Source organism: Macaca fascicularis, chromosome 8 (assembly GCF_037993035.2).
Source record: "Macaca fascicularis isolate 582-1 chromosome 8, T2T-MFA8v1.1".
In the NCBI taxonomy this organism is placed as follows: domain Eukaryota; kingdom Metazoa; phylum Chordata; class Mammalia; order Primates; family Cercopithecidae; genus Macaca; species Macaca fascicularis.
This window is the reverse complement of record NC_088382.1, coordinates 131,298,212-131,324,588: the sequence shown is the minus strand read 5'-3', so window position 1 is coordinate 131,324,588 and position 26,377 is coordinate 131,298,212. Positions and strand designations below refer to the sequence as shown.

The 26,377-nt window shown below is 38.6% G+C and overlaps 1 long non-coding RNA gene across 4 annotated transcripts in view; it reads left to right on the top strand.

The window, feature by feature from the left end:
• LOC135964559 (uncharacterized) overlaps positions 1-13,214 on the top strand; it is a 28,641-nt gene extending 15,427 nt beyond the window's left edge. For 2 of the 4 annotated variants that reach the window (XR_012416882.1, XR_012416883.1), the window contains 2 exons: positions 1,549-1,717; positions 12,954-13,214. This is a non-coding gene — a long non-coding RNA (uncharacterized lncRNA). Of the gene's footprint in view, positions 1-1,548; positions 1,718-10,245; positions 10,417-12,936 lie in introns of those variants that run through there. The other 2 variants (XR_010577045.1, XR_010577046.1) reach the window with 2 other exon arrangements.
• The last annotated feature ends 13,163 nt before the right edge of the window (positions 13,215-26,377 follow it).

Below are 26,377 nucleotides of genomic sequence, written 5' to 3'. Positions count from 1 at the left end.
GAGTGCAGTGTGGCCCGATCTCGGCTCACTGCAAGCTCTGCCTCCCGGGTTTACGCCATTCTCCTGCCTCAGCCTCCGAGTAGCTGGGACTACAGGCGCCCGCCACCACGCCCGGCTAGTTTTTTGTATTTTTAGTAGAGACGGGGTTTCACCATGTTAGCCAGGATGGTCTCGATCTCCTGACTTCGTGATCCACCCGCCTCGGCCTCCCAAAGTACTGGGATTACAGGCTTGAGCCACCGCGCCCGGCCTGAAATTAAACTTTTAAATAAATGGAAGGACATCCTATGTTTATGTATTGTAACATTTAATATTGAAAATATAGCAATACTCCACATGTTTATTTACAGATTTAACATAATCCCTATCAAAATCCCAGCTGGATTTCTTCAGAAATTGATAAACTGATCCTAAAATGTATATGGAAATCCAAAGGACCCAGAATAGCCACAAGCATGTTTACTAAGAAGGTCAAATTGAAGGACTCACACTTCCCAATTTCAAAATTTACTACAAAGCTATACTAATCAAGAATAGTGGTACTGGCACAAGAATAGCTATTTAAATAGAATGATTTAAAAGTCTAGTAAAAAAGAAAAAACCTCACATTTGGTTACATTTTTGTTAGTTGACTTTTAACAATGGATTATAAGATAATTCAATAGGAAACAAAGTCTTTGCAACAAATGGTGCTGGGACACCTGTATATCCACATGCAAAAGAATGGAAGGGAGCCTCTACGCCACACATACACAAGAATTAATATTGATCATGGATTTAAATGTAAAAGCTAAAATTTATTAAACTTTAGAAGCCACCGTAGGAGTAAAATCTTTATGACCTTGGGTTTGGCAATATATTTTTGCATGCTATACCAAAAACGTTAGCAACAAAAGAAAAAATAGATACATTTGGTTAAAACAAAAATTTTGTGTTGCACACTGTATCATCAGGATATTGAAAAGACAACAAACAAAATGGGAGAAAACACTAGCAAAGCATATATTTGATAAGGAACTGGTATCCAGAATGTATAAATGACTTGTAACTCAGTAATAAAATGACAAGTAGCCCAATTTTTAAAAGTTGGCAAAGGATCTGAATAGACATATCTCTAAAGAAGATATACAAGTGAGCAACATATGCATGAAAAAATGCTCAACATCATTAGTTTTCACATAATCCAAACCACAATGAGTTGAGTTACTTTTCCACATTCGTTGAACTGCCTCTAATCAAAAAGACAGATAAATATTAGAAAAGATATGGAGAAATTAGAACCCTTGTACCTTGCAGATGGAAATATAAAATGGTGCGGCTGCTTTGAAAAACAGCATTATTTTTGGTTTCTCCAAAGATTGAACATAAACTTCCCAGAAGTATTCTCCATAAGGTATTCTTTAAAGCAATATAACAATCTTTAATGTCCATTTTATAAGGTGAGATATTACATGTTTTGCAATTATACAAACTTAAAATGAAAATGTCTAGGTGTCAGTTTAGAAATTTATGAAGGGATAAAAAAGTTTTTCCAAAATTCTTTTGTAGGTCATGCCAGCAAATCTGTGTGAATGGCACTGGATTTAAAGAAGGAAGTTTAATTGAATGGTTACTACTCTCAGTCACAGGAGCAGTTATCAGCATTTCCGTTGAGGCAATGGCGGTGGGAAAAGGAAGGCAAATATTTATTCACCCATGCATAAACTCATAAAAGTAGGTAATCAAGACATGCTTATTAAATAAACCTTGGAAGAAATAATGTCTGAAGCACTCCACAGTACATGGCTCAATATCCTACACAGAATATTGTCACAGGACAATTCATGTTTAGAGCAGAAATGAAATGTGTACATTTTCACAAAATCTTAGACTTTCTTTTTAGTTTTTAACTTTCCCTTCCGCCTTAGCAATATTTCACTTTGTTTCCTAACAAGCTGCAAAACAGACTGTTTAAAGATGGTTGTTACCTTACAGGTAGGATGTGGATGAGGAAAAAAAAAAAAAAAGGGTCTCAAAGGAAAGTGACTAGATGATGGTTTTACTCAGATTATTTTTAGATTGAATGTGTCAGTTCTCAATCAATGGAGACCCCGTAAGAAGAAAATTTATTTTAGAAGGGAGTAGAAGAGAGCCTTGCTACTATCATGACCTCTCCTTTAGTCATGGGTAAACTGAAGGAATTTCTGACTACCCAGGGCCTACCTCTTCAATTGTAAGTCAGAGACAAAGCTCTGTTCTTCAAGAAAGCATTTCAGGGCAACTTTGTTTAGGAAATGAATCATCCCAGGGCATAGAGGTGTGGATGTTGCTTTCTTAATGTGCAAGTAGGCTTGACAAATCTGTCATTGAAGCTCTGGTATACTGCATGCCTGCTTATTTATGCTCATGAATAGCAATGCAAAGTTTTATCATTCAATGATTCACAAGGGAACTTAGTAGTTATTTGAATTAATGACAGGAAACATGTTATTTTAGTCAGAATGTATGGTAAAGACTAGGATGAATTCCTGTCCTATTCTCCTAATCCCTTGCTACAGGTTTCTAAAATCCCATCATTAGAGAGCTATCCCTTTGGGCCAGGCTGGGTGACTTATGCCTGTAATCCCAGCACTTTGGGAGGCTGGGGCGAGTGGAGCATTTGAGATCAGGAGTTCAAGACCAGCCTGGCCAACATGGTGAACCCCCATCTCTATTAAAAATACAAAAATTAGCTGGGTGGTAGCTCGCCTGTAGTCCCGGCTACTCGGGAGGCTGAGGCAGGAGAATCACTTGAGCCTGGGAGGTGGAGGCTGCAGTGAGCCGAGATCATGCCATTGCACTCCAGTCTGGGTGACAGAATGAGACCCCATCTCAAAAAAAAAAAAAAAAAAAAAAAAAAAGAGCACCATCCCTTCGTGTTTAAGAATAAGTTAGCCCTGCTCCTAGCTTCAGCTTTACAAAGCCCTTGGGAGTCATTAATTCATTAGGCATCCCATAATCATTAACACTTTATGATAATCAATCAACTACAAACTCCTATTACTGACCACCAAGCATAAAGTTCAATCCTCATTTGTGCCTACAAAGAGTTTACAGTGTAATTGCAGATGATAAATTACATAGAAAGCTATTGCTATAAAAATTCCTTTATAAGAGTAAAATAAATAGGGCAAATATTAAAAGCTACAAGACTACCTGGAGACATGCTTTATCAATTCTTCCCTCTCTCATGAATTATCAGCTATTGTCTGTCTAGAAATATAAAGTAATTTTTTTCATCTAAACAAATATCAAAACAACCATTCTTCCAGGATATTGCTATCTCCTGAAGCACCACTTTGTGATTTTATAGTGTAAAATTTATAGAAAATGTAGTCTATAATTCCCTTCAATCCACTTTTCCTAAAATTCACTCTAGTCAGATGATACAGCCCCAACCACGTGACCAAAATATGCAATGATCTGCACTGCCCTGAACCTAATCAATGATGTTGTATTTAGCCTATTTGATTTATCAGTAGGCTTTGAATCAATGGTCACTCTCCCCTCTTTGAAATATTTTTCTAGCACAGCTTTTTAGGAAATCACACTTTCTTGGTTTTCTTAACTCAGTAACTGTTCTTGGTTTTCTTTTTTTAGGTCCTCCTTATCTTGCAGATCTCTAAATATTGAATGCTGAAGGCTTAATCCTATCCCTACTGCATCCATTTCTGGAAGATCCCATCCAATTTCATGACTGACTTTCACTGCCATTTTTTGCTAACAACTTCCAAATTTATATGTCTCACTGAAACTCAGTATGTTCAGAACCAAACTGTAGGTCTTTCCTAAACCTTTCACTTGCTCAGGATAAACACGTTAAAGTCCTACTTGACTCCCCTTGTCCTCTCGTATCCCACATCTGCTTTTCAATAAATCTGAATTGAACTACAGATTCAGGACAATCTCTTCCAAAATATTTCTAAGGTATTTTCTGGGATTGGCAAGTTGATTTTAAATTATTTATGAACATGTAAAAGTTTAAGGGTAGCCAAGATTCTCAAAGAAGAAGAACAATGTGAGAATTTTCTACCACAGATTGATTGTGATGGTTAATTTTGTATCAGCTTGGTTTGGCTGTGGTACCCAGATGATTGGTCAAAGAAACATGAGTCTCGATTTTGTTGTGAAGGTATTTTCTTAGACATTATTAACATTTACATTTGTAGACTTTGAATGAAGCAGATTACTCTCCATAATGTTTGTAAACCTCATCTAATCAGTTGAAGGCCTTAAGTTAAAAGGACTGAGGACTCCCAAGGAAGAAGAAATTCTGCCTTCAGACTGCCTTCCTACTTGAGACTGCTGCATCAGCTCTTCCCAGGATCGTGAATCTCTAGCCTGCCCTGCATATTTTAAACTTGTCAGCTCTCACAATTTCTTAAAATCTCTTGATACACACACACACACACACACACACACACACACACACACACACAGTTGCTTCTATTTCTCTGGAAAGCTCTAATACACAAGACTTATTATAAAACTATGATATTTAAGATTGTGTGGTATTAGCACAGATAAAGAATATCAAGTAGAACAGATAATTCAAAAGTAAACCCATACATGTATGGATACTAAATATATGACAGAGATGAAATTATAGAATCATGGGAAAGAAAAGACTTTTTAGTAAGTATGCTGGAGCAAGTTTAAACTTATATGGCTGAAAATGACATTGAATTCCTATCTCATCCAATCAAAAAATCAATTTTGAATTTAACTAAAATCAATTTAGTCAGCGTTCATAACTTATTGCCAAATGTAAAAGACAGTCCTATAAAACTTTTAGAAAGAAATATGGAAGACTATCATTACCATCTTGGTGTAGAAAATTATTTCACAAAAAATTATCAAAAGACTTTTATTGAAGGGTAAAAGAATGATAAAGTTGATTACGTTAAAACTAAGGATCGCAGTCATCATAAACTCCATTTTTAAAAGTGAAGAAATGGCCAGGCACAGTGGCTCACTCCTGTAATTCCAGCACTTTGGGAGGCCAAGGCAGAAGGATGGCTTGAGCCTGGGAATTTGAGACCAGACTGGGCAACATAGGGAGACTCTATTTCTACTAAAAATAAATAAATAAGATGAAATAAAAGTGAGTTGGGCATGGTGGCACACACCGTAGTCCCAGCTACTTTGGAGCCTGCGGTGGGAGGTTTGCTTGAGCCCAGGAGAGGGAGGCTGCAGAGAGCCATGTCTGCACCATTGCACTGCAGCCTGGGTGACAGAGTAAGACCCTGTCTCGAAAAAAAGAAAGAAAAGCAAAAAAGGTTAGGGCACTCATGAGTTAGACTTTTGGTGAAAGTGCTACTACCCTGGCTGCAGAAAAAGTACATAACCCAGAGCCAAAGGGCTCTGGGCTGCTGAGTCTGCTTTTTTTTTTTTTTTTTTTTTTTAAGACTGAGTCTCGCTCTGTCGCCCAGGCTGGAGTGCAGTGACCGGATCTCAGCTCGCTGCAAGCTCCGCCTCCCGGGTTCACGCCATTCTCCTGCCTCAGCCTCCAGAGTAGCTGGGACTACAAGCGTGAGCCACCGCACCCGGCTAGTTATTTTTGTGTTTTTAGTCCAGACGGGGTTTCACCATGTGAGCCAGGATAATCTCGATCTCCTGACCTCGTGATCCGCCCGCCTTGGCCTCCCAAAGTGCTGGGATTACAGGCGTGAGCCACCGCACCCGGCCTCTTGTTTTTTTCCTGAGCTTCCAGAGTGGGGACCCAGAATCTTTCTCTCTGGCTGCTGCTGACACCGGAGTCACCACCACGGTGGCACTGCCTCTGCAGGGGCACCTTCACCTCTGTTGCGTGCACCAACTCTTTCACCACTGTTTGCTTTGCCACTGCCACTACTATAAGAGTTGTGGCCAGAAACCAGAATAAAGAGGAGAGTTTCTTATTTCCTCCTTCTGACTTTCAATCTTTTTCCGGTGCTTTCCAGAAAAAGCACTTTGAAAATACAGCTTACAGGATCCAAACTTCCCTAAAATATGTAGCAGAGAACAGAATAAAGGGAATCAAGCTGAGAGCAAATTAATAAATAATTTGCATACTCTCTTAAAGCAAGTTCTTATCATTCTTTATTCCTCAAATTTAACTGATTACTTGACCCTGCCTCTCAGCCACTGTTGGTGCAGTTTCTTCCTTTTAGGAGTCCTTAGCCTTCTGCCTGCGACTTCCTACAATCCAGTGTACCCTTCAAGTCCCCATTCAGATAATGTTCTGTACATAACACGGTCCTCCCAATTTTGAAGATCATCTTTCCTGGCCCTGTTCACCCACTATACTTTCAGAGTGAACTCTTGTACATGCTAATTTAATCTATAAACCTTCACAAAGAGGACTAAAAAAATAAGGCCTATTCTTTGAATGAGATTGAAGTCCCAGCTGGGCGTGGTGGTTCATGCCTGTAATCTTAGCACTTTGGGAGGCCCAGGTAGGTGAATTGCCTCAGCTCAGGGGTTTGAGACCCGTCTGGGCACCATGGTAAAACCCCATCTCTTCTAAAAATATAAAAAATTAGCTGGACGTGGTGATGTAGCTACTGGGGAGACTGAGGCATGAGAATTGTTTGAAACCGGGAGGTGGAGGTTGCAGTGAGCTGAGATCATGCCACTACACTGCAGCCTGGGCAAAAGAGTGAGACTTTGTCTGAAAATAAATAAATAAATGTAAAAATAAAGTCCTTCTATGTGGAGAATTAGAAAACCAAATAAGCAAATCAGTTTTATGTCAGAGGTATGAGTTATGATTAGGTTTGGCCATGTGAGTGGAAAATAAATCTCAGGATCTCAAAATCACTAAATGAAGAGGAAAAGTCAAGCTGGGACCTGCTTAGGGCAAACCTGCCTCCCATTCTGTGCCTAATAAAGATAGCCACATACCTTTCTCACAATTTGCCCACAAGGAAATTTCTTGTAGACAGAGAGAGGACAGACAGAACTCTCATCATCCTTCTGCTGAGATAAATGAATATCTGATTGCTTCCTTTAGAAAAGCTAATCAGAAACTCCAAAGAACGCAACTATTTGTCACTCATTTACCTATGACCTGGAAGCCCCCTCCCCGCCTCGAGTTGTCTTGCCTTTCCAGACAGAACCAATGTACATTTTACCCATATTTATTGATGTCTCATGTCTCCCTAAAATGTATAAAACCAAGCTGTGCCCCAACCATGTTGGACACATGTCATCAGGACCACCTGAAGCTCTGCCATGGGCCCATCCTTAACCCTGGCAAAATAAACTTCCTAAACTGATTGAGATCTGTCAGATATTTGGGGTTCACAGCTGCAGTGAAAAGAAAACCCAACATAGCTTATAAAACATATAAATACATTTCTCTCCCATGTAAAAAATTATGGCCAGTAGAATAGTTCTGGTCTGATAGGGCATCTCCACTAAGTTCTCAGGAATCCATAACACAGGCTGTTGAGGTGTTTAGTCCCATAGGAAATAGAAGATAGAAGCTAAGAGTCAAAGCATCACAGAGCTATGATGGACTTTAGATTTCTAATCCAACATTCTGTGTTACAGATGACATTCCTGTTTTTCTGCTCTGATATCCTCAATACATGGCTTCCATGCTTAAGGTCATCTCATAGTCCAAGCTATAATAGCTCGTGGATACCTAGCCAACACATCTTACAGGATAGGCCATCACAAGGAGGAACACAAAAGGGGTAGTCCTCCTCGCTGAGCCAGGTCCCTTTGGTGGCTCCCATACAGTACTTACACTCACATTTTATTGGCCAAAAATTAGTCACATGGCCACATCTAGTTGCAAAAGATACTGGCAGATGTATTACTGTAGTATGTACAAAGTGACCACAAATAAAATTGAAGTTCTGGTTCTTAAAAAAAGGGAAGAATGGATACCCATTGGCAATAGGCATTCTTGGCCACAAGCATAGTGTTATGGGGTCAAAAACTCACATTTGGGAAGCCAGAGAAGGATTCCAAGAGGATATGATTTCTGCACTCGTCCTAGTTCACTCTGAGAATTACATGTATACATGTCTGTCTTCCCCACAAGACCGTGAGCCCTGAGAGCAGGCACTATATCCTCTTCATATCTATAACCTCTCAGAGGGGAGCTTTTTACAAAACAGAGCCTCAATTTATTTTTGATGAACTGAGATGAAGGTGATGAAGTTTTCGAAGAGGAAGAGGAGAAGGTATGTCAGCTTTGCTAAAACTCTTACTGTCTTTTATCTTCAGGGAAAAAAAATGCCTCAGGTTTCATATCACAAAGGGAGCTTACAAAAATAATTCTTGGAAACATTTGTAACCTTGTAACAATTAAAATGTCTTCTTACTAATGGTTGATCCACTTTTTACTCATCTCAATGAGCAAAAGTCCTTCCTCCCCCACTGTAACCCTAATCTCCACCCCAGCAGTCCTAACTTAGCCTGGAGCCTTAAAGAAAAGCCAGATTCAAACTCAGGTGAAATCATAGGCTTTATGTGGGTAGAAATAGTGACTCAGGTTTGCAGAAACCATGACTTGCCATCCTTTCACAGAACACAGCTCTTGGAATAGGTATGACTATAAAACCAACATTTGGACACAGGTCATTATAATAACTGATTCCCAGATGAATCACATTAACTATTTCCAGATTTATGGGGTTATCTAAAGTTGAAAATGGCAACCACTAGTTAAAAGAGTTCAAAACCCAAACTAAGACAAGTCCTGACAACACGGGGAAATTTAAGAGCAGCTGCTAGCAGACCTTCTCTTATTTCATCCCATTTCTTTTAGCTGGTTTCAGATTATACACAAAAAGAATCTTTGAGATGACTACTGATTTACCCAGAAATGAAATCCAAGCTCTAACAGCTAGTTAACTTCCTATTTTGTTTCATTTTCTGTGACTAAGAAATGATTCTCTATACAGATGTTAATTATAGTGAAGCTGATGGAAACTTGGCTGCCATGTTCAGACACTGACCAAGTCAGGATCTGGCTGGAGACCTGGTTCAGTTTGAACCTTAGATTATATCTTGACTCTCTGAAATGTCTCTTCCCACTTTCTAATTCCGAGACAGCTTGATAGAGGCATGCCACCAGCTGCTTCAACTCCGACATTTCTGCATTATCAGTTGAGTGTGGAGGAGAGAAAGCAGACTGAACTCCTTCAGATTCTGCTTGGTAGACGTGGGGAGTCAGGCTGGAATGTGGATTTCTGAGGATCCCTAAAATGTGTTCTTAAGTGCTTTTCAACAAACAAGCTTCTTAGAGCTTTTTCTTGTCTCTTGGGAATAAGAGATAATTTTTTTCTATTATATTTCCGGTTTTCAAATGTGATGATTTGTGAGGAAGCTACAAAGTCACGAAGTCCAACTTACTGTTTAGGACAGTGGAACTATCAAACAGGACAAACTGATAAGCTCACAAAGTCAGGTAACCTAAAGATAACTAGGAGTTGCTCATTCATCTCTGCAGCATGAGAAACACTTAAAGCACAACATCTTGAGAGAGGAAAGAGACAAGCTGCCCTTAAGAACAGAAGATACTCTTTTCTTTAGGTAGGTCTCCAAAAATCACCAGCCCAGAACTTAAAATCTGTAACACCTAGGCTGTTGAGGTGTTGAGTCCTGTAGGAAACAGAAGACAGAAGCTAACCGTCAAACCATCACAGAGCTGTCACGGATTTTAGATTTCTAATCCAACATTCTTGTGTTACAGATGATGAAATCAGGACACAGAGAAATGTTTAAAATCTAGTCCCAATATAAATCGCTAATGGAAAAGGACAGAGATCCAACACCAATTTCAGTACCTCAGGAAACCCAGCTATTTATTGCCACTTTTAGCATAAACAAGGCTACATGTCAACTGACACACAGTTTATCTGCTTTTGACTGGAATCACATCAGCTCAGCATGGTCCATTAGTTTCTCATGGTAAGACGAAATAAGAATCAGATGAATATAAGATGGTCTGATGGAAGAAAAAATATGACTTTAATCTTGGCTCTATTAACCTTTAGCAAATTGGGCAAGCCACATAAAGCCTCTGAGTCACAGCTTTTTCACCTACAAAACAGAAGATAATTCGCACCTGAATTGAAAGGATTCCAGATGAGGTATGAAAAGAAGTCAACATAGCGTTTCGCCCTGTTTGTGCTCAATAAATAGTAATTGTTGTTGTTGTTAAGCACCAGAAAGACAAATTGCCAAATTGAAGTTGAGAGGGTAACTCGCTGAATCCTTTCTCTACAGATTGCCAACTTTACAGAGAAACTGTTTTTTCCATTTTTGAAGAAACCCTAGCTTGTCTACCTGGGAGCTCATATTCAAGCCTTCACTTAAGCTCTTGAATCCTCCAACGAAATGCTGCTCAAGCCTTCTTGTCCTGAATTACACTGTGTTCTTGGATACACTTGCATCCCACATACATTTATTGTGTTCTAAATGTTTCTGGGGTTGCCATGGTTTCAAATACTTATTTCTAATCTGCAGCAGAAAGTTTGAACTAAGTTTGCTAGTTAAAGGGAGGGAAGAGACATGATCATGACAGATTTTACTGTTTTATATTTGGTCACAAATTACCAATCAAACCTTATATTTTTCTTATTTATAAAATGGAATCATTATATACCCACCTCATGTTCTTCATATTTATAAAATAGGACCATTATATGCCCACTTCATATGTTTGTCATGAGAATTACAAAAACTAATACATGTTATAACATGTAGCTTTCAGTATATCAGGTATTTAATACATATGATTATTCTTTATTCCCCAGGATGTCCTATCATAAACACTACATTACCATTAGTCTGGTTAACTCATCCTATCATAGACACAGATATTTTTACCTCTCTTTTCTCTGCTGTCTTTCCAGGCAGGTTTTTTTCCCCCTCTCCTTTTTAACTACTTAATCAGTTGTAATTAGCAAACAGTAAGATTCCTTTTATTACTGGCTTTTTTTGGTTTTCTCTTTATTACACCACCTGAACTAAACTGCTAAATCATTAGGTACGCAAGAAAAGATCCCAGAGAGGACAGACTGTCAGTCTTAGTCATTTACATAATTCCACTGTTGAGCAAAAAACCAGACATGTAATAGGCATTCAGTGCGTATCAAGAGTTAGGCATGTGACTTTAGAATCTGAAATCTTCTTGCTACCTTTGAACTTCAGACAAGTTACTTAACCTTTTTCATCTCGACTTCCTTATGTAGACAATAGAGATAAGGATGGAACTTTCCTCCCTGCTGTGTTGAGGATTGTGAACTGAAATTTATGGGAGGTCATTATTTTGGGCTGAGCCCCAACAGAACGGACAAAATCAAAATGGAGCCACTTATGCTAAGATTCCACATCACCAAACCAAAACCACAGTGTTTATCTGATCTTCTGAGAAATCAGGAGACAGATCATAGTCAAATTCCCACACAGGCCAGTTTTAGCCAGTATGAATGAGGAAATCCCCTCTGCTTTAACACTAATAAGGAAAATTACCAGAAACAACCTGATGTCAGCCAATCTGCTTTTTGTATTATGCATTTCTTTATTCCTGCTCAAGCTATCTGATAAAAACCAACCATTCTGCCATGGCCATAGGAGTTCCTTATCTAAATCTTTAGATGAAATGCTGCCCAGTGCATAAATAGCTAACAAAGGCCAACTAGATCTTTAAATTCAATTTGTTGAAATTTTATGTGTGTAGTTTTTTTTCTTTCTCTCTGTCTTTCTTACTTTTTTTCTTTTTTTGAGATGGGGTCTTACTCTGTCACCCAGGCTGGAGTGTAGTGGCATGATCACTACTCATTGCAGCCACTAGCTCCCAGGCTCAACTAATCCTCCAACCTCAGCCTCAAAATTACCTGGGACTACAGGAACATGCCACCATGCCTGGCTAATTTTTAAATTTTTTGTAGAGATAGGTCTCGTTGTGTTGCCCAAGCTGGTCTCAACCTCCTGGGCTCAAGTGATCCTCCCACTTCGGCCTCCCAAAGTGCTGGGATTAAAGGCATGAGCCACCATGCCCAGTCACATTTTTTTTAAAATAAGATAAAATACAAAATGCTTAGCAGGTTGCATATGTAAAAATTTTACATATTTATAGTCATTATAACTAAATAACTATTAAAGTATCACACATAATTGGCAGAAAATGCACAGGTAATTTCATATTACTTACCCTCTAGATCAAGGATTAGATGAACAGCTAGCTCAAGGCTTTTACAAAGAGGGTTAGATGGACAGCTCCCTCCTCTGACCCTTTACAAAAGGGCACCCCAGGCAAACCACACTTTCCTGTTATAACAATGCGTTTGTATAGGCACTTTATTTCATTTTGAATGCCACTTCCTTTTCAACTTTCAGAAATCCTATCTTCCTTTAAAGATTCAAACTGAATACAAAGATCATCATCATGTCTTCCTGGATTCTCCAGCCACCTGCCTCCCACAGTCCCCTTCTCTCCCTTCAAAATACGCAAGTCTCCCCATCTCCCCAACTTCCACTATTCTGTGACAACCTGCTCACACCTCCCTGGCAGCGCTGAACATAACTACTTGGCTGGCTTCTATGGCTTATCTCTATTAGATTAGAGACTTCCTGCCAGCCAAGTCATCTTCATTGTTTATCTCCCAGAGTAGAGAACACAGCAGGCCTCTGTTCCATTCCATTGGATACATTGGATTGATTTAGTTGGAATTGACAGCAGTTTGTGAAATCATTGGCCTCTGCTGTGTCTCATTGCCTTGTTAATTTGACAATTTACTCTGATTACATCTTACTGGAACTGTATTGTCAGTTTCGTTTCTAGAAATTCGTAATTAAAACAATAAATAGGATTGAATGGGGTGGGGCTGACTTAAGAGTGATTATAAAGGGATTTAAAAGCAGTATTGTAGAGACATGCAAATCAGTACTAAGATTCCACCTCACCTTGTAAAGTCTCTATTCTTTTTTAGGAGCTGATGAACTGAACACAAGTTTTGGTGTAATTAACAAGCTGCCTGGAATATGCATGAACTCCCCTAATTTTATGGATGCCTTTAATTCTGAAAGCATCTTCTGGGAGAGCTTAGCCTTTTCCATAAGTATGGATTTGAAAGCAAGCAGAATGGAAATAAGTCTGTGTTGTTCACATGTGCTTTAGTTTATGTGCACTTAAAAGTTTTAAAGAACTTTTTAAAAAAAAACCTTTTAATATAACTCTTTTGTAAAAGTAATACTTAAAAGAAAATGTTTAATGATTTAAAAAAATCTTAGAGAAAAGAGCCTCCCATTTCTTTTTCTTTTTTTTTTTTTTTTCCCGAGACGGAGTCTCACTGTCACCCAGGCTGGAGTGCAGTGGCGCAATCTCGGCTCCCTGCAAGCTCTGTCTCCTGGGTTCAAGCGATTACTCTGCCTCAGCCTCCCGAGTAGCTTGGATTACAGGCACCCACCACCATGCCTAGCTAATTTTTGTATTTTTAGTAGAGACGGGGTTTCACCATGTTGGCCAGGTTGGTAGTCTCAAACTCCTGACCTGGTGATCCACCCACCTCGGCCTCCCAAAGTGCTGGGATTATAGGTGTGAACCACCATGCCCGGCCCTCTCATTACATTTCTAAAAAATATTTGCACAATTAAAATATCTCCATGTGGGCTGGGTGAAGTGGCTCACACCTGTAATCCCAGCACTTTGGGAGGCCAAGGCGGGCAATTCAAGACCAGCCTGGCCAACATGGTGAAACCCCGTCTCTAGGAAAAATACAAAAATTAGCAGGGTGTGGTGGTATGCAGGTGTAATCCCAGCTACTCAGGAGACTGAGGCACGGATCCCTTGAACTCAGGAGGCAGAGGTTGCAGTGAGCTGATATAGTACCACTGCACTCCAGCCCAAGTGACAGAGCGAGATTGTCTCAAAACAAAACAAAGCAAAACAAAACTCCAGGCATATTGGTATTATATTTTAATTTTTTTTAAAAGCACATGGACTTCTTTCTGATTTTTAATGTCTTGAAAGTAAACAGTCTTATTGCATATAAAGCAGTATTTTGAAATAATACCTCAATTGACATAAAATACATGTTACAATGAGAAAATAATGAGCCATATTAACATTGTGTGAATAATTGTAAATGAACTCATCACATTTTGAAAATGCCCCATGTTTTGAAGACCAGTGTATTAGTCTGTTCTTACACTTCTAAGAAAGACATACCTAAGACTAGGTAATTTATAAAGGGAAGAGGTTTAACAGACTCACATTTCCACATGGCTGGGGAGGCCTCACAATCATGGTAGAAGGTAAATGAGGGGCAAAGTCATGTCTCACATGGTGGCAGGCAAGAGAGCGTGTATAAGGAACTCCCACTTATAAAAGCCTCAGATCTCGTGAGACTTACTCACTACCAGCAGAGCAGTATGGGGGAAACCACCCCTCTGATTCAATTATCTCCACCTGGCTGCTTCCTTGCCATGTGGGGATTATTACAATTCAAGGTGAGAGTTGGGTGAGGACACAGCTGAACCATATCAGCTAGTGCACTGCATGAGTCTGTGCCTCCTTCGAGGTCTAAAAATTAAGCAACCTCTCAGGGTTACACAACTGAACGTATTCTCAGTCTCTCTGTGCTTCCCAGTTAACTGGGATACTATTGGTACCTCTCTCATAAAGTGGACATGAGAATTAAAATAGAAAATGAGGCCTGGTGCAGTGGCTTACGCCTGCAATCCCAGCACTTTGGGAGGCGAAGGCAAGCAGATCACGAGGATAGGAGATTGAGACAATCCTCAGGTGATTGAGACATTCTCAGGTGTCTCAAAATACAAAAAATTATCCAGGCGTGGTGGTGCATGCCTGTAGTCCCAGCTCTCGGGAGGCTGAGGCGGGGGAATCGCTTGAACCCAGGAAGCGGAGGTTGCAGTGAGATGAGATCATGCCACTGCACTCCAGCTTGGTGACAGAGTGAGACTCAGTCTCAAAAAAAAAAAAAAAAAAAAAAAAAGAAAATGCACATAAAAGGTTTAGCACAGTGCCTGATTCCTACAAATACTCAATAAACATTTCTTTTTATTGCTAAAAAATATGTGAAGTTTCCACTCTTTTCTTGATGTAAAGAAATGGGTGCCATCCTTTCTCCTCCTTTATTTAGAAGAAACCAAAAAAGCTGGAAGAATTAAAAAATACCTTCTAACTACTGATGGCAGGAAGTTGGCCACTCAAAGCAAATAAAAATTGTTATGTTTCTGAAACTGCAGTTAACCAAAACATTCTATTAATTTTGACACTTAAAAGGCTAACGATTCTAATTCCCAAATGGAGTTTGGAGTCTTACATTGATCACATAAACTTGCAGCTTGGCGCTCAGGTGGCCTAAAGGTTATCAACCAGGAGGGTGGACAGTGGCTTTGAGCTGGCTATCCTGGATCTGCAACTTGAACAACCAGTTTTCACTGTCTCAATTGATCTGCTTCTTTGTCTTCAAAGCCACTTCTATTTATTTTTCAAGAGTTCAAAAGTTACTTCCTCTCTGTGTTTTCTATTTGCCCCACACACTTTCAGAAGGATGAATGACCCTGTCTCAGTGTCTCCACTGCGCTCTCTTAATATTTCTGTATTATCTACTCTGAACCTACTCTCTCTCTACCTACTATATACTACTCCATACCTCCTGCACTCTAGACCTTCATCTACTATATATCAACTATATCTATTCTATACCTACTTCCATCTACAATATGCCTCTATTAGTATAGAGGTTAATGTGCTCTTTATTTTTTATTTTTTTGAGACAGAGTCTCACTCTGTCAACCAGACTGGAGTGCAGTGGTGTAATCTCAACTAACTGCAACCTCTGCCTCTAGGGTTCAAGCAATTCTCATGCCTTAGCCTCCTGGTAGCTGGTATTACAGGTGTTTGCCACCATGCCTGGCTAATTTTTGTATTTTTAGTAGAGTCGGGGTTTCACCATGTTGGCCAGGCTGGTCTCGAACTCCTGACCTCAGCTGATCCGCCTGCCTCGGCCTCCTAAGGTGCTGGGATTACAGGTGTGAGCCACCGCAACTGGCCTCATTATTTATTTTCTAAACATGAAAGCAGGACTATTGTATCTGACCATGTTAATATGTATGTCCTTATTAGATGATGTTTCGGAGATTCAATAAAGATTGTCTTCCAAGAAACTGGAGGACCTAGGATTTAGGTTGTTCATTAATTGTGTCACCATGAGGAGGCTGCTTAATATTTAGACCTTAGTTTCGTCTAAAATGTTAATTTGGACTACATATGCCATGTGATCCCTTTCAGTTCCAGAACCCTATGAGTTTGTAGCATTAAGTAAATTAAAATCAGCATTTTTGTTACCTCTTTATTTCAAGAGTTAGAAGACCAGGGCTCAGAGAATTTCAGCGATGTTAATAGGCCTTAGTAAATAGAGCCTGGCATTTTAGAGATGGGCTCTGGAATCAGAATGCCTAGGCTGGAGTTTCTCCTCCATCACTTGCTCTATGATTTTAGGCAAGTTGTTTAAACTTTCTGTGCCTCTGTTTCGTTATCTATAAAATGGTAATAATAATGCGTATCTATGGCATATGATCTTCATATAAAGATTAAACTAACACATGCAAAGTGCTGATTCATTCATAAGTATTAAATGTTAGCTTTCATCTTACCCTGATATCTCACACCAGTTTATAAGACAGCAGGTCCTGGAACTTAGTCTCCTCACCACACAGATAGTGCTTTTGAAACTATACCACATGCTCTCCAATATGGTGGTTTAATTAATTACAAACATATACATACATACAGGGAGATTGAGCCTGCTATGTATGCAGCACTGTGCTAAGCACTTTAACTGTCACAATGATTTTAATGTGAATATTACAGGTCCACGATACCTTAGGTGCAATTTCAAAATCAAAGAAGCTCCAAACACCAAAAGTACTTCAAAATTCATTGGATGACTTGAACTCCCCTAGAGGCAAAATCTGCCTTGATTGACATAAAGCTATTTGTAGACATACTTTATTCCATTTAGTGTGAATATTTATCTGATTCACTATAGAAATATTATTAATGATATATTTGGTTGTCTTTCTTTAGAAATAGGAGCCTCGCTCTGTTGCCCAGGCTGGAGTGCAGTGGCACAATCATAACTGTTGGCTCAAACTCCTCGCCTCAAGCGATCCTCCTGCCTCAGCTTCCTGAGTAGCTGGGACTACAGCTGCAGGTCACCATGCCCTACTAATTTCTTTTTTAAAATTTTCTTAGAGAGAGGGTCTTGCCATGTTACCCAGGCTGGTCTTGAACTCCTGGTCTCAAGCCATCCTCCTACCTCCCCAGCTTCTGGAGTAGCTGGAATTACAGATGAGAGCAATATCCTTTATAATGCAATACTGTTCCAAATCACCTGATAATGTTAATACGCATTATTACATTGTTAGATAATTATATGATTTGGATCTGTGTCCCCACCCAAATTTCATGTTCAGTTGTAATCCCCAATGTTGGAGGTAGGGCCTGGTACGAGGTGACTGGATCACAGAGGCAGTTTCACATGAATGACTTAGCACCATCCTTTTGGTGCTGTTCTTGTGATAATGAGTGAGCTCTCATGAGATCTGGGTTTTGAAAAATGTGTAGCACTTCCCCACCTCTCTCTCTCTTGCTTCTGCTCCAGCAGTGTGATGTCGCTGCTCCCACTTTACCTTCAACCATGATTGTAAGTTTCCTGAGGTCTCCTCAGAAGCTAAGCAAATGCCAGCATTATGCTTCCTGTATAGCCTGCTGAATCATAAGCCAATTAAACCTCTTTTCTTTATAAATTACCCAGTCTCAGGTATTTCTTTTCAGCAATGTAAGAATGGACGGATACAGATAATATACAGTGTTTGCACCTCATTGACTTTCTATCTTTCAAAACTTCTACATTCTCAGGCCGGACGCGGTGGCTCACGCCTGTAATCCCAGCACTTTGGGAGGCCGAGGCGGGCGGATCACGAGGTCAAGATATTGAGACCATCCTGGGTAACACAGTGAAACCCCGTCTCTACTAAAAATACAAAAACTTAGCCGGGCGAGGTGGCAGGCGCCTGTAGTCCCAGCTACTCGGGAGGCTGAGGCAGGAGAATGGCGTGAACCCGGGAGGCGGAGCTTGCAGTGAGCTGAGATCCGGCCACTGCACTCCAGCCTGGGTGACAGAGCGAGACTCTGTCTCAAAAAAAAAAAAAAAAAAAAAAAAAAATTAGCCGCGCCTGGCAGCGGGCGCCTGTAGTCCCAGCTACTCTGAGGCTGAGGCAGGAGAATGGCGTGAACCCGGGAGGCAGAGCTTGCAGTGAGCCGAGATCGCGCCACTGCACTCCAGCCTGGGCGACAGAGCGAGACTCCGCCTCAAAAACAAAAAAACAAAAACAAACATAAAAACAAAAAAACTTCAACATTCTCTCTTTTTAGAATGAGGGAAATGTTTAATAACTCGGTTGTGCTGATAGCTATATATCTGTAAATTTACTAAAGATCAACTTAAAACAAATACATTTTATGGTATGTAAACTATACCTTAATAATGCTATCTTCATGAGACCATTAAATTGGAAAACATATATAATTATTAAGAATAATAAGGTTAATCAGGTACACTTGTAACCTTTCAAGTTTAATATTACCACTGACTGTGATGTTTAATGTTTTTAGCCTGAAGCAGGGCTTAGCTGATACAAATACTTTAATGCCATCCATCCAGGGTTTGAATTTTTAATGACATGAATGGGACTACTGTTACAATTTTCACAAAAGAGAGAAGAAAAGACAAATATTCTAAAAAGAATAGTAAAAGGAACGTGAAAAATTAATGAAATTGAAGAAACAAAATGGCATAAGATGGTATAAGTCCAAATATCATCTCTTTCCTACTTTTCCCTGAGTTATCCCACTCCATCAGAATTCATTTTCTCCCTCTGAACTTCCACAGAATTGTATATCTCTATAATGAAATTGAGTAACTCATTCCAGTCATCCATATTACTTTTCACAGTGGCTGCAACATTTTTCATTCCCAACAACAGTGTGCACAGATTCCAATTTCTCCACACCTTTGCAATACTTGTTTTTTGTTATTTTGATAATAGCCATCCTGACAGGTATGAGATGCTATTGTATAGTTTTGATTTGCATTTCCCTGGAGAATGGTGATGTTGAACATTTTTTTCATATCCTTGTTAGCCTGTGTGTCTTTGGAAAAATGTCTATTCAAGTCCTTAGCTAATATTTTAATTGGCATTTTAGGTTTTTACTAATGAGTTGTAGAAGTTCTCTCTCTATTTTGAAGATTGACCCGTTATCAGATATTTGGTTTGGAAATATTTTTTCCTGTTCCACAAGTTGCCTTTTCACTGTGTTAGTTTCCTTTGCTATGAAGAAGCTTTTTAGTTTGATGTAATTCTATATGTTTATTATTATTTTTACCTGTGCTTTCAGTGCTATATCCATGATATCCTCAAAACTAAGCTTTTTCTCTAAATTTCCTTCCAGTTTTATAGTTTTGGGTCTTACATTTAAATTTTTAACCCATTTTCAGTATAGTTTTGTGTGTAGTATAAGAGTCCAATTTCTTTCTTGTATATGTGGATATCCAGTTTTCCCAGTACCATTTGCTGAAGAAACTATCTTTTCCCCATTATGTATTTTTAACCCCCTTATTGAAAATCAGTTGACTGTGTTTGTGTGAATTTGTTTCTGAGCTCTTTATTCTGTTCCATTGGTCTATATGTCTGTCTTTATGTCAGTTTTGTTATGTAACTTGGTAATATATTTTGAAATAAGGAAGTGTGATGACTCCAGCTTTGTCCTTCTCCCTCAAGATTGATTTGGCTACTTGTGGTCTTTCATGGTTCCATATGAATTTTGGGATCCTTTTTTTTTCTCTTTCTGTAACTATGCCATTTGGGATTTTGATTGGATTGCATTAAATCTGTAGAACATTTCAGGTAGTATGGGCATTTTAATTATAGTAAGTCTCCCAGTCCAAGAATACAAGATGCCTTCTCATTTGTTTGTTATCTTTTAAATTCAATTTCATCAATGTTTTGTAGTTTTCAGTATACAGATTTTTCACCTCTTTAGTTAAGTTTATTCCTAGATATTTTATTGGTTTTTATGTTTTGTTTCGTTTTTTTTGAGATAGCATCTAGCTCTGTTGCCCAGGCCTGGAATGCAGTGTGGCATGATCATGGTAGCCTTGACCTCCTGGGTTCAAGCAACTTTCCTGCCCCAGCCTCCCAAGTAGCTGGAACCACAGGGGCACACCACAATTCCCTGCTAATTTAAAAAACATTTTTTAAGTGGAGACAAGATCTTGCTATGTTGCCCAGACTGGTCTCAAACCCCTGGGTTGAAGTGATCCTCCTGCCTCAGCCTCCCAAAGTCCTGGGATTATAAGCATGAGCCAGTATGCCTGGCTATTTTATTTTTTGGTACTATTTGAAATATGATTATTTCCCTTATTTCCTTTTCCTTTTTTTTTTTTTTTTTTTTTTTTTTTGAGATGGAGTCTCACTCTATCGCCTAGGCTGTAGTGCAGTGGCACGATCTCAACTCACTGCAACCTCCAAGCAATTCTCTGCCTCAGCCTCCTGAGTAGCTGGGATTACAGGCGCCTGCCACCTCGCCCGGCAAATTTTTTTTTTTTTTTTTTTTTTTTGGTATTTTTAATAGAGATGGGGGTTTCACCATCTTGGCCAGGCTGGTCTTGAACTCCTGACCTCATGATCCACCTACCGTGGCCTCCTGAAGGGCTGGGATTACAGGTGTGAGCCACCGCACCCAGCCCCCTCAATTTCCTTTTCACGTAATGCATTGGTAGTATATTGGACAACTGATTTTTTGCTGTTGATTTTGTATCCTGCAACTATATTAAATTTATGTATTAGTTTTAACAGATTTTTTAATGGAGGTTTTAGTTTGTATATATAAGACCATATAATCTGCAAACAGGAACAATTTTACTTCTTTTCTGATTTGTATTTTTTTTAAAAAATTTTATTTTAGATTCAGGGGTATATATGCAGGTTTGTTATACAGGAAAACTCATGTCACAAGGGTTTGTTGTATAAATTATTTTGTCACCCAGATACCAAGCCTGGTACCCCATAGTTATATTATTTTTTCTGGTTTCCTCCTTCCTCCCACCCTCTACCCTCAGGTGGACCCCAGTGTCCGTTGTTCCTCACTTTGTGTCCATAAATTCTCATCATTTAGCTGCCATTTGTGTCTTTGTTGCCTAACTGCTCTAGCTCGGACTTGTAGTGCTATTTTAAATAGGAGTGGTAAGAGCAGTCATCCTTGGCTTGTTCCTGATCTCATGATCTTAGCAGAAAAGTTTTCAATTTTTCACCTGTGAGTATGGTGACAGCTTGGGTTTTTCATAAATGTCCTTTATTAAGTTGAAGTAATTTCCTCCTGGTTCGACTTTGTTGAGACTTATTATTGTGAAAAGGGTGTTGAATTTTGCCAGACATTTGTTCTGAATCTGTTGAGATGATGTGATTTGTCTCATGTGGTTTATTTTCTGTATTCTGTTAATGTGGTAAATCACATTAATTGATTTTTGTATGTTGGGCTATCCTTGAATCCCAGGGATAAATCCTACTTTATCATGGTATATAATCTTTTAAATTTGTTTTTGGATTCGGTTTGCTGTGGTTTTTTTGTTTTTGTTTTTTTGAGACAGAGTCTTACTCTGTCACCCAGGCTAGAGTGCAGTGGTGTGACTTTGGCTCACTGAAGACGCTGCCTCCCAGGTTCAAGTGATTCTCCTGCCTTAGCCTCCCGAGTAGCTGGGATTACAGGTGGATGCCAGCACGCCCGGCTAATTTTTGTGGTTTTAGTAGAGATGAGGTTTCGCCATGTTGGCCAGGCTGGCCTCGAACTCCTGACTTAAGGTGTTCCGCCCGCCTCGACCTCCCAAAGTGCAGGGATTACACGCCTGGCTGGTTTGCTATGTTTTGTTGGAGATTTTAGCATCTATATTCATCAGGGATATTTGTCTATAGTTGTTCTTGTTTTTCTTGTGATTCCTTTGTGTTTGGTATCAGAGTAATGCCTCACAAACTGAGCTTGAAGGTGTTCCCTTCTCTTCAATTTTTTAGAAGAGTTTCAGAAGAATTGGCATTAATCTATCTTTAAATATTTGGAATAAATCATCACTGGGGCTGTCCAGCCCTGGGCTTTTAATAAAGAAATAGAGGTCTTAAATAGCACTATAGATTAAATGGACCTAAATGACCTGTACAGAACATTATACCCAATAGCAGCAGAATACACATTCTTCTCATGTGCTCACAGATCTTTCACCAAGATATACTACATGTTAGGTCATAAAACAAGTCTTTATAAATGTAAAAAGACTAAAGTCATATCAAATATCATTTATGAATACAATGGAATGAAACTGGAAATTAATGGAAGAAAGAAAACTTGGCCGGGCACAGTGGCTCACGCCTGTAATCCCAGCACTTTGAGAGGCCAAAGTGGGCGGATCATGAGGTCAGGAGATCGAGGCCATCCTGGCTAACATGGTGAAACCCCGTCTCTACTAAAAATATAGAAAATTAGCCCGGCATGGTCACAGGCGCCTGCAGTCCCAGCTGCTCGGGAGGCTGAGGCAGGAGAAATGGCGTGAATCCAGGAGGTGGAGCTTGCAGTGAGTGGAGAATGCACCATTGTACTCCAGCCTGGGTGACAGAGTGAGACTCTGTCTCAAAAAAAAAAAAAAAAAAAAAAGAAGAAAGAAAACTGGAAGATTTACAAATATGTATAAATTAAGCAACACAGTCTACAATAATCATTGGGTCAAATAAGAAATCAAAAAGAAAATTAGAAAATATCTTGAGACCCATGAAAAGAAACTACAACTTACCAAAACTTATGGGATACAGCAAAAGGAATACTACTAGAGAATTTCATAGTAATAAATGTCTACATTATAACAGAATAAAGGTCACAAATAAATGATGTAACCTTATACCTTAAAAAAACAAAAAAAAGCTACTGACAAATTAATGCCTACATATAACATATATAAAGTTGTATATATATATATAAAGTTGTATATATATAAAGTTATATAATATATAAAGTTATATATGTTATATATTATATAGTTATATGTGCTATATATAACATATAATGTTATATATGTTATATATAATATATAAAGATATATGTTATATATTATATATAATATATATAACATTATATGTTATATATTTATACATAATATATAAAGTTATATATGTTTTATATTATATATTTGTATATTATATATTATATAATAGATTATATTATATATTATATATATTATATATATATATAAAGTTGAAGTTAATATGGGGCTGGGGCAGTGGCTCAGTCCTGTAATCCCAGCACTTTGGGAGGCCAAGGCAGGTACATATCTTGAGGCCAGGAGTTCAAGACCAGCCTGGCCAACATGAAGAAACCCATCTCTACTAAAAACACAAAATTAGCCAGGTGTGGTGGCACATGCCTGTAATCCCAGCTACTCTTGAGGCTGAGGCACAAGAATCACTTGAACCTGGGAGGTGGAGGTTGCAGTGAGCTGAGACAGTGCCATTGTACTCCATCCTGGGCCTGGGCGACACAGTGAGATTCTGTCTCAAAAAAATAAATAAATAAAAATAAAATATGGTATTTATCATTATTTTTATAATATTCGAATGGAATTTTTAAAAACCTTGACTGAGAAAGAGAAGAGATATAAGCATCTTCTACATGCTGCTTAAATCTGATTTCCCGCTATTAAATATATTTCTTTCAATTAGCTGAACTGGTAAAGTGAAGTTGTCCACTAGAAAGTTTTCATTTTCTACAATAGGACCCAGATCATTATTGACTGAACTCTAAATGGTTTTTGACAGATAACTGAGAAAAATCCACCTGAAGACAATTTTAGCTTAATAAGTCTCAGTATATTTGCAAGTTAGTTAAAAACATGAATTTTTTTGAGACCTGGTCCTTATTTTGTACACATGCACTCACACAGACACACAGACACACACACACACAAATATGCTTTATAAAACAAAACTATATCCTTGCACCTGCAACTTCTGGGTGGCAGTAACTTGACATTCAAAGCCATGTGATAGAGATGTTAATTTTCTACTCTCTTTGGACACTGGAACAGATGCTGTCTTAAACTTCAAAGGTATTTGACGACTTTTTGAGTTTCATTAATGAACAACAACTTTTCACAGCCTCCTTTTTTTGTTTCTTTTTCAGAAAAAAACAACTAACAAAACATACAAAGGAAAAAGACCAATGAGGAATTCATCAGTATTTTCTTTCCGAAGTAATTTTAGGGATACAGAGGAAGTCAAATTCAAAACATTTTATCTTTCCCAGGAAACTGGACTGTAGTATATTTATTGCCTTTTAAATCTGATGGTTCATCTTGTGGCTTCTCATTGTGGCAAAGGACCCAACTGGATCATGCTAAGATAGGTTTTGGGAGATAATTTGCTAAAGTGCCTTATAAAAAGAGAAGAACGGAATTGATGATAAACACTTTTGTTTTCTCTTGTGTGTATTTTCTTTACTAGCTTATCTATTTCTGACTGTTTTGTTTAGTTCACAGATTAATAACACAATTCTTACTGTTTAAAGAGAATAGTTAAAGAAAAATAATAAAAATTCAATAGTTTTGAGTATTCCTTTAGAACAGGTAGGTTCTGAAGAGAAGAAAGTAAACCAAATAATGTTCTGACCCCCCCAAACTGAAAATACTTCCAACTCTATTAGAAAATTTTACATGTCTGTAACATTGACTAATTTATTACAGAGAATTTTTTTAAATCAAGATGACTTATTTGTTAATATTGTACTCACAATTGCAAATATCTTCAAGACAAGCAGATAAAGTTTTGGGTTCTAAGTCAGCTAGACATAGATTGAAATATCAGCTCCACTGTTTGATAGCCACATCATTTTTTTATTTTTTCTTTTCTTTTGGAGACAGGGTCTCACTCTGTCACCCAGGCTGTAGTGCAGTGGTGCAGTCGTGGCTTACTGCAACCTCTGCCTCCTGGACTCAAGAGATCCTCTCACCTCAGCCTCCTGAGTAGCTGGGACCATAGACGCACACCACTGCATCCAGCTACTTTTTGTATTTTTGTAGATACAGGTTTTGCCATGTTGCCCAGGCTGGTCTCGAACTCCTGAGCTCAGCCAGTCCCCCACCTTGGCCTCCCAAAGTGCTGGGATTATAGGCATGAGTCACCACACTCTGTCACTGCTGTGTCATTTTAAACAAGTAACTTAAAATTTCCAACTTTTGGTTTCTGCTTTTATAAAATGATGTGATAATAATGACCTATCATTCCTTAATCAAAACTATTGGAACTCAGATGTGTTTTGGAATTTAGAAGAAAAACATTTTTATGTACAAACTTTTATTGAGACAATGGTTCAATATAATTTAGATGTTTATTAAACTCCTATTTATGCATTTTTTAGGCACCATGAATAATGCAAAAATGAATACAAATTGTCTTTGCTGTCTAGGGTAAGCCCCTATTCTGTATAATAGATGCAGAGATTTTGCCAAAAAAAAAAAAAACTTTAACGTATTTCAACAATCTTTCTATTGGGTATTTATGCAAAAGAATTAAAATCAGAATTTTAGCCAGGCACAGTGGCTCATGCCCATAATCCCAGCACTCTGGGAACCCAAGGTGGGAGGATCACTTGAGCCCAGGAATTTGAAACCAGCCTAGGCAATGCAGTGAGACCCCGTCTCTATAAATTGCTTTTTGTTGTTTTTGTTGCTTTTTATTAGACAGGTGTGGTGATGCATGTCTGTAGTCTCAAGTACTCAGGGGGCCAAGATGGGAGGATCCTTTGAGCCCAGGAGTTTGAAGCTGCACTGACTGTGATTGTGCCACTGCTCCAGCCTGGGCAACATCCTGTGCAACAGAGTAAAACCCCATCTCAACAGACAAAAAAAAAAAAAAAAAAAAAAGAAGAAGAAGAAGAAGGAAGTTAGACAAGATATTAGCACTCTTAGTCCATTCTGAACAAAATATTTTAGAGAATTTGTCACCAAGCAGACCCACCCGAAAACAATGGGCAAAAGATGTTCTCTAAATAGAAAACTAATAATAAAAGAAGGAATCTTAGAAAATCTGGAAGGAAGAAAGAACAAGAGAAAAAGTAAAGGTGTGAGCAAGTGCAATGCATTTTCTTTTTCTGCTTGGGTTTTCTAAATTATGTTTGATAGTGGAAATAAAAGTAACAACTTACATGATATGATTCTAAATATATGGAGAAGAAATTTTTAAGACAATTATAAAAGGTGGAGGCTAAAGGGAGTTAAAGGGAGGTAAGGTT